This window comes from Meles meles, chromosome 1 (assembly GCF_922984935.1).
Source record: "Meles meles chromosome 1, mMelMel3.1 paternal haplotype, whole genome shotgun sequence".
NCBI classification, from domain to species: Eukaryota; Metazoa; Chordata; class Mammalia; order Carnivora; family Mustelidae; genus Meles; species Meles meles.
This window is the reverse complement of record NC_060066.1, coordinates 23,770,128-23,778,286: the sequence shown is the minus strand read 5'-3', so window position 1 is coordinate 23,778,286 and position 8,159 is coordinate 23,770,128. Positions and strand designations below refer to the sequence as shown.

The 8,159-nt window shown below is 39.1% G+C and overlaps 1 non-coding gene across 1 annotated transcript; it reads left to right on the top strand.

Moving 5' to 3' along the window:
• Nucleotides 1–7,019: 7,019 nt before the first annotated feature.
• On the top strand, nt 7,020–7,126 carry LOC123928049. The gene has a single exon (XR_006815591.1). It is a non-coding gene; the product is annotated as a U6 spliceosomal RNA (small nuclear RNA).
• Nucleotides 7,127–8,159: the final 1,033 nt, after the last annotated feature.

Below are 8,159 nucleotides of genomic sequence, written 5' to 3'. Positions count from 1 at the left end.
TGTTCTATGAAGCTACCAGTCAGATTATCTCCCTTCTGCATTTTCTATTCCTCAGGACAAAAATCCCATGACTCCCAACTGCCAAAAGAGTAACACCAACGTGCTGTAGGCCATTCAAGTCCTCCCATAATCCAGTCCCAAACATCGGTTCTGGATTCTTTCTTCACTCTACTCTTCCACACTGGCCAGTCTCCTGACCTACTGACTGAGACATCGCCCATACCTGGCAGGTCCACTTGAGAATGTCCCATTTTGTACTTATAGCCACCATCCATTTAGAAGGCTTCGACCTGGCCTTTCATACCAACTCTCCATGCAAAATACCCTCTCTTTTTCTAAGGTCAAAGTCCGATTTTGCCTTTTGTGTGACACGTTCCCCAAACTCCAAATCAGAATCAGCAACACAGGAACTAAGCTTCTGTGGGACTTGCTTCTCTCTCTAGCTGGGGATTCATCAGAGTGACTTGTATAATGCTGTTTGTTGACTTCATCTCCCGCCCCTGCTAAACTGTAAGATTCTTGAGGGCAGAAGACCATCAAGTATAGGTATTCGATAACATCTGTTCAATTGAATCTGGAGATTGGAACATCCTTGTTACATTTTACTTAGAGACACACTATTGAGCCCAAGTCTCAAATGTTCCATGTGGCCTTCTCTTCCTTTCTTTCTCTTCTTTTTTTCTTTAATACATATGGGCTGATGCATCATGTGCCAATTGAAGCTTCTGGGTGGTCTTCATCTCAGCAGCATATTTTTGGCAACATATCAGAGAAGATGTTTGTCCTCCTCTGAAATATTGTCCTCATTATCATTAAGTTTGGGTTCATAATTCCATGTTGCTCTAAAAATAGTGAATTAAATGATCTTTAACTAAATCCTAGGCATTAAAATGTGGGGGTGTAGAAAATGAGGCTGAAAGCTGAGAAATTTTAGATGGGAAGGGATTTTTTGTAGTTAGAAGCCAGAGCATGAGTTAGGAAAGTTATAAGACTGAGAGGCAGATAAACAATCTCTTCAAATATTAATGGTGGTTTTCCTCTATATTATTTAACATTAAACTATCAAATCATTTTAGCATAAGTCTTTCTTTTGATATCTATTAATTTTGGCAGATTCAGTTATCAAACACTAAAGTGATACTTAATTGATAGTATAGATCCAAATGTCCAGGTTCCCACAGGATCATGTTTCATAATATTATGAATCCCATGGAAGCATGTGTGTGTATGTGTGTGTGTGCACACGTGCACGCACGAGTGTACATGTGTGTGTCCATGGGTACGTGTCTAGGAGTGTGTGATCATTTGGAAAATGAAAACTTTGGTTAACATTCCATCTTGGTGTTTCACAGAATTGATTTATCCTTGGTGCATGTAGATAACCTGAAAGACTGTAGACAGCCAGCTTCTGGAAGGAAGCTACTCTCCACATTCTCTTTCTGCCATGAGAGGAGAAACTTCACCTGGGCTCCTTTGCCGTTTGGTTTCTGGAGGGCTTTGCCCAATGACACCATTAGCTCAGGGAATGGGGGGGGGGGGGGAAGGCAGTTGGATACTTATTCTCCTGATTCCCTCCCATCAGGGGGCCCCTTTACCATAGCTACACTCTTACTGGGTTCCAGAAATAAGCTTCCTACCCCTATATGTTTTTAGGCCTAAAGGCAGCTGCTTCTGGGTCTTAGTAGACCCCAAATGTTTCACCATCTCTTTCTCCCTAACCCCTGCCCACGACTTTGTAAAGGAATCTTCTTCATTCAACTCTCTCCAGATTCTTCTTTGAGTGTGCCTTGTGTTATCTGCCTAGACTCTGACTGATATAGAAGGACTAGTGATAAAATCATCTTTGTACTAACATAGTCTACCATAGTCCTTACAATATAATTCAGTAAAGTTCAACAAATATATGTTGAGTAACTCTCTGCCAGACACAGTGGAAGGTGTTAGGTACCCCAGTGGCAAATGAGCTGGCCTGCTCCCCACCTATGGCATTTATGCTCTAATTAGGTGCTTCTTAAACTACCTTGGGTACTTTCTAAAAATACAAATGTACAGCCATCACCTACTGAAGCGATCTCTGGAGAATGTAATTTTAGTAAGCACCCCTTATGACTCTTGTGTTCACCAAGCTATGAGAGAAAGAGCGATCCTTTGACTATGACAAATATTAAATGATCCAATGCCAATGTGAAGATACAAAGACCTCAATAAATGTTAGTTGGGTGAATGCACGATGGCATGAGTTAATGTTAATAATAAGGTAGTTCCAATATGGAAGGCCATTTATAATGGTTTGTAGTGCATAGGGCACTGGAACTACGGCCCTTCCGAGGGGTAAGCAAAAGTTGGGATAGAGGGTGCTCTCTAAATTGTGCTAATTGTTTTTGATCATCATGCTCTACTGTATTAACTCCCATCTCCTCCTCCCTTCTCCCTAGACAACATGCACACAACCACTGGAGCAGCCCCAGCTGCGGGGTTTCCCCAGCAGAGCAGAGCCCTGGGCACTTGTTCCAATTTGCTCTAGTCTAGACTCTGGAGATAGTTCTGTCTGAAAGAGAAGCACGGACACTCACAGTTCAAAGCTAATTAAGTCAGTAAGATAAACAAGGTAAGACTCTTGGGAATAAGGGGAATTTCTTGAGCCCCAAGAAATTTACAAGTTCAAGATTAAGAACATTAGTGATAATATCTGAGACTTCCAACTATTTTATCCATCCTTCCCAAAGATGTAGATAAGGCGTAAGGCAGATAACTACAGAGAACCACTACATGATCATTGTGGCTGCTGTTTTGTGAAACATTAATTATCCTCCCTTTCTATCATTCACAGTCTTAAACTAAGTTTCTAGACAATACCACCTAATCTTTTCCCAATATGCTTTAATGTATTTTATTTGAAGCAGTCCTGGGCAAGATCCCTGAACTCCTCGTATCCAATTCTATAACTAGTCATGCAGAATATCACAGCACAATGCATACACATATATTTACATGTATATTAAACTCTTTAAACAAGGAAACATAATCAAAACATACCTCCTATTATCTCTTCTAAACACGGAAGCGCGTGAAGAATGCAAATACAGATTCAATTACGCCATGAGTTGCCAGTTGCTATATGTTAGATCCTAACAGGTAAAATCTCAAGACCACTTTGAGGCACCTGAAACCAAATTTTATTTGATTTAAAGAGATGTGCCACTGCATCTTGAACTCATACTAGGTGAATAAAGGCAATTCTACTTTTGGACCATAGAAGGGAAAGTGAATGTAAAGTAGCCATCTAGAAACAACCATTTCTGTGAGGCACATCAGAATAATTTACATAGGATTATGTTATCATGGCCCAAGCATTGGTTACAGTTGGCAATTCTACAATTTGTCCTACTAGGCAGTATGCGCTGCTTCGTAGGATATGATACTGTGACTTACGATGTCATTACACAAAAATTAAAATCTTGCTCCATGTTTCATCACACAGCCAGCACGATATTCTATTGATAGAGTAGAGGTCAGAGCTTAGGATCTTTGTGCTTTATTAAGATTTTTTTATGACTCAACCACAAGCTACTCTCACAAGTACATATTCCTTAACTGTATTTGGGGCAGTGGGTTTCCTTTTTCATCCAGAATCTCGTTTGAGGAAAGTTATAGAATTTCTACTGAGATCATTGTAAAATTTAACCTCTTTGTAATGGCCTCCTGCTTCAAAGATACCTTGGTAAAGACTGTCCTAGAAGATGAGAATTATCCACATGCTTATGAAACCGTAGAACGACATAACATTGGCTTTTTATCGAAATGCAGTGCCTGCCTCTAGCTTTACAAGAAACAGAGAAGGACTGCAAAGTCTAAATACACACCCAAGTAATCACCGTAGCTGACAGGAACGCCGGGTTCTGTTCTAAGTATTTCGTAGACAGTAGTTCATTTAATCTGAACAAATACGAGAATCTCTATAATCCCCATATTGTAGAGAAGAAAGTGGAAATATATGCAACAATATAGCCAAAGTCAAATATGCAGTCAGGTATAGAACTAAATGGGTTGAGGGTTACTCTGGTGGCAGAACTGCGACTCCAATCTATGGTTTCGACTTGACATTAAACCTTGCAATTAGGAAGGATGCATGTGTGTTTGTGTGGGTGTCCACTTGTGGTAAACACTCGCTAGTTTTTAGCTACCAACATCCATCTCTCTTCCCTAGAAATACTCCACTGGTTTCCCTCTGGAGGAAGAGAAGCCCTTGTTCTTAATCCATAAAGATGACTCACAGCAAGAAAAGCAAGCGTCTGACTCTGGTGTTCCTTATCAGAGCATCGCATTCAGGAACCTGCCAGAGTTGGAGCCAAGGAAACCTCAGGGGACAAGTGGAGAGAAAATCTGGATCTTTTATTCCCCCAGCACTCAGTCTTGAGAAGCTGTGAGGCTGGAGCTCTTGCAGCTGTCTCGCCACCACAGAAAATTTGAGCAAATGCAGAGAAAACAGAGCTTAGACCTAAAGAGACAGATCCTGGGTTCTGAGACATTGCGGGGGTCTCTGAATAACACTATACCCCAAGTCAGCTCTAATCTCTGCATTCACTAGTTTTCTTTGTTCATGGCTTAAACTGTGTGAACTAGTATTAGAATATACTACTATGGAATTAAAAAAAAATTATGTTTGCACTTGTGGCCAATTATAAGCAATTCTAACAAATAGATTTTCATCCAAAATGGTATCTCACATATTGATGACCTATCTTACTTGCCAGACTTGGCATTGTGTAATTTGTAATAATATTTGACGACATATTCACCCTCAAATGGCAAAGTCATAGAGGTATCAGGAACGATTTGGAAATGCAGTGAACATACCCAAAAGACAAATTCCAGTAACCATGAGCAAGAGCAATGTGTTTTGAATACCTTGTCCTATCTCAAGCTCTGGGGTAATGTTTGTTCAAGTGAGCAGTTTTAGGGGGGCCTGGTTGGCTCAGTTGTTTAAGCCTCTGCCTTTGGCTCAGTTCATGATCTGGGGGGCCTGGGATTGAGCCCGCTTCCGGTTCTCTGCTCAGCAGGGAGTCTGCTTCTCTCTCGCGCGCTCTCTCTCTCTGCCCCTCCCCCTGCTCATGCTCACCCTCTCTCTCTCTCTCAAATAAATAAATAAAATATTTACAAAAATACATTAGCAGTTTTATTTAGTAATCTTAGATTATCTATTCTTTTATTAGACAAATTACTCCTATTGTGTTTATAGAAGGTTGTTTTCTGTACAATATCCTTCAAAACTTACTAAAAGAAGAAAGGCAAATATTTATCTTAAAACATCTATAATCCTTTGGTATTAGAAAGGCTCCCTAGGAAGATGACCAAGGAATTCAAACCCGCACATGGGTATGAAGATTTCATAGAAAGTCACTGGTGGTCACAAAATGAAGGATCACATTAAAACCTGTCCCAGTGCAAAAGGTTCACATCTAGGGTTAGCCAAACAGGCACAAGATGTTTACATCTATCATGCCTATTAACTTTGAAATATAAAGATTATTGATCTAAAGGAGACCCAGGGAGACAGACTCAAATTATCTTTCTGATCTTTCTGTTATCAATTTTAATAGTGACTAAATACTGACCTATTACATTGCACTGCATTATTACTCACTGTACGCTACGCACCGTGGCTCCGGTGATGTCTATTTTATGTTTACCTATAAACACAACACATATGAAAACAAGGTTATTCTACAACAGTGAATAGGACACTAAAGCATAAGAGATCTAGACCGTGGATATCATACCAAACCTAAAAAGTCTGGTAAATTAGTGAAATATTTGGATTATTCTTACCTTCTAATACTTATTTTCCAATTTATCCATGAAATATTACTTATTAAAAAAAAACTTCGGGATAAGGCAAAATACAACATTGTTTTACCCTAGTCTGAATAAATTATATAATATTGGACATGAAAAGTTCGTTAGAAATCTATTCATCTCACTGTTCTCACTTAAATGCAACAACTGAAAATCAGCAACTGAAATAACAATATTATTATTATTTTTATTTATTTATTTAAAAAGACATTGACTCTAACAGCACTGGGTTAATTAAATCCTTTCTGCTTATTGTCTCACATACTCTCAGAACAACTCTACGAAGGACACATTATCATCATTCCCATTCTAGAGATGAGAAACCTGAGACACAGAGAGAGAATTTCCTTGCCCAAGATTACATGGTTGGTGGGTGACAGAGCTGGGATGCAAATCCAAGAAGTCTTGGCCCCAGAACTCCCCCCCCCCAGAAATAATTAAGATAGTTCATATTATATTTCATACTTAGTGATGATATGCAATCACTAGGTTAAAAATAATTACCTTTTCATTCACTAAAAATTAGTCAATTATATTAAGATTGTGTTTATCGAGTGATTTTTTCTTTTTAGAAATAATTTTTGTAAGGTAAAGTAATATAATTATTATAAGCGCTTTTGAGTATTATTTGTCTTTAATGGGTTTTTCTTTATTTTTTCTGTTTGGGACAAAATATCAGAAAGCCATATAACTACCATACTTTAAGTACAGGACTGTAATGCATATTTGCACAAGTTCTGGAATTATGATAATTTTGAACCTGGTTGATTTTGGCATCCCTCAACTGATTTTGTAGACTAATAATTGTGAAACATACTCTGTGATCCTGTTAAATCTTGAGCCAGATCATGTACCACACCTCTACTCAAAGTCCTCTAATGGCTTTTCACATCATTTTGCATTAAATCTAAAGCCTTCACTATAATTCAGGAAGAATCCTACCGCCACCCCCCCCAACTCTACCCCTCAATGGATTTCCTATTATCCTCACCTTTGTTCACTCCACTCCAGCCCCTGGTCTTCTTGATAGTCTTCTAATATGAAAATACATGACCTCCTCAAGGCCTTTGCATCTTCTGTTCCCCCTGGTATACTTTTCCCATGAGTATTCCCATAGCTCTCTCCCTCACCTCATTCAAATATTTACTTAAAAATCAGCTCCTGTGCTCGCTTCGGCAGCACATATACTAAAATTGGAACGATACAGAGAAGATTAGCATGGCCCCTGCGCAAGGATGACACGCAAATTCGTGAAGCATTCCATATTTTTACAATAAAGAGTGGAAACAACAACAAAAAAAATCAGCTCCTACGGCACCTGGGTTGCTCAGTGGGTTAAGCCTCTGTCTTTGGCTCAGGTCATGATCTCAGGGTCCTGGGATGGAGCCCCACATCAGGCTCTCTGCTCAGCAGGGAGCCTGCTTCCCCCCCACCCCACTGCCCTGCCTACCTCTCTGCCTACTTGTGACCTCGGTCTCTCTGTCAAATTAAAAAAAAAAAAAAAAAAGTGAGCTCCTCAGTGAGACCCATCCTGGACACTCAATCTAAAATGTTAAATCCTTGTGCACATTTTACATCCTCCTTTCCTGCTCTATTTTTTATCCACCAAGTTTATCAGTATATGATAAGAGTTTACTCATTTATCTGATTTGTCTCTCTCCCTAAGTTGTGTGTTTCATAAATGCAGGTTCTTTTCTGTTTTGCTTGCCGCTGTATTCCCTGCATTCATAACAGTACCTGCCATATAATAGGTGCTCAATAATTATTTGTTAACAAGTTAATTAATAGTAGTTGGTTGTATTGAATTATTTTAAGAGCAATTTCCATTGCAAATGAGATAAATTGCGATGTCACTAACATGAATCTACCTCTCAGTCCACCTACTTTGAATATTCAATATTATCATTCAACTTCTTTACTTGGCAGCTTGATAATGGGGATTTTAATTTTATTTATAAAGCATCCCAATCCAATTCATATCACCATCTGCTCATTTTTTTTCCAACTTTTCCAGACAAGTTAGTATTCAACTTGCCGCCAGTTCGGTCTAATCAATTGATTGATGGATTGATTGATGGACTAAGTTTTTCATTAAATAAATATTTAATGAACACCAACTATGAATGAGGCACTGAGATAAGAGCAAAAAATTCAAGAACAACAAGAGCCCTTCTGGCAGAGAACTTATGATCTTTTAAGGAAAAGCCCACAAGCCAAGAACTGGAGTGGTTATAGGGTTACGAGAGTACTTTGGTAAGAGATTAGGGTACTGCCCAAGGAAGTAGAGACGAGTGAGGAGACAT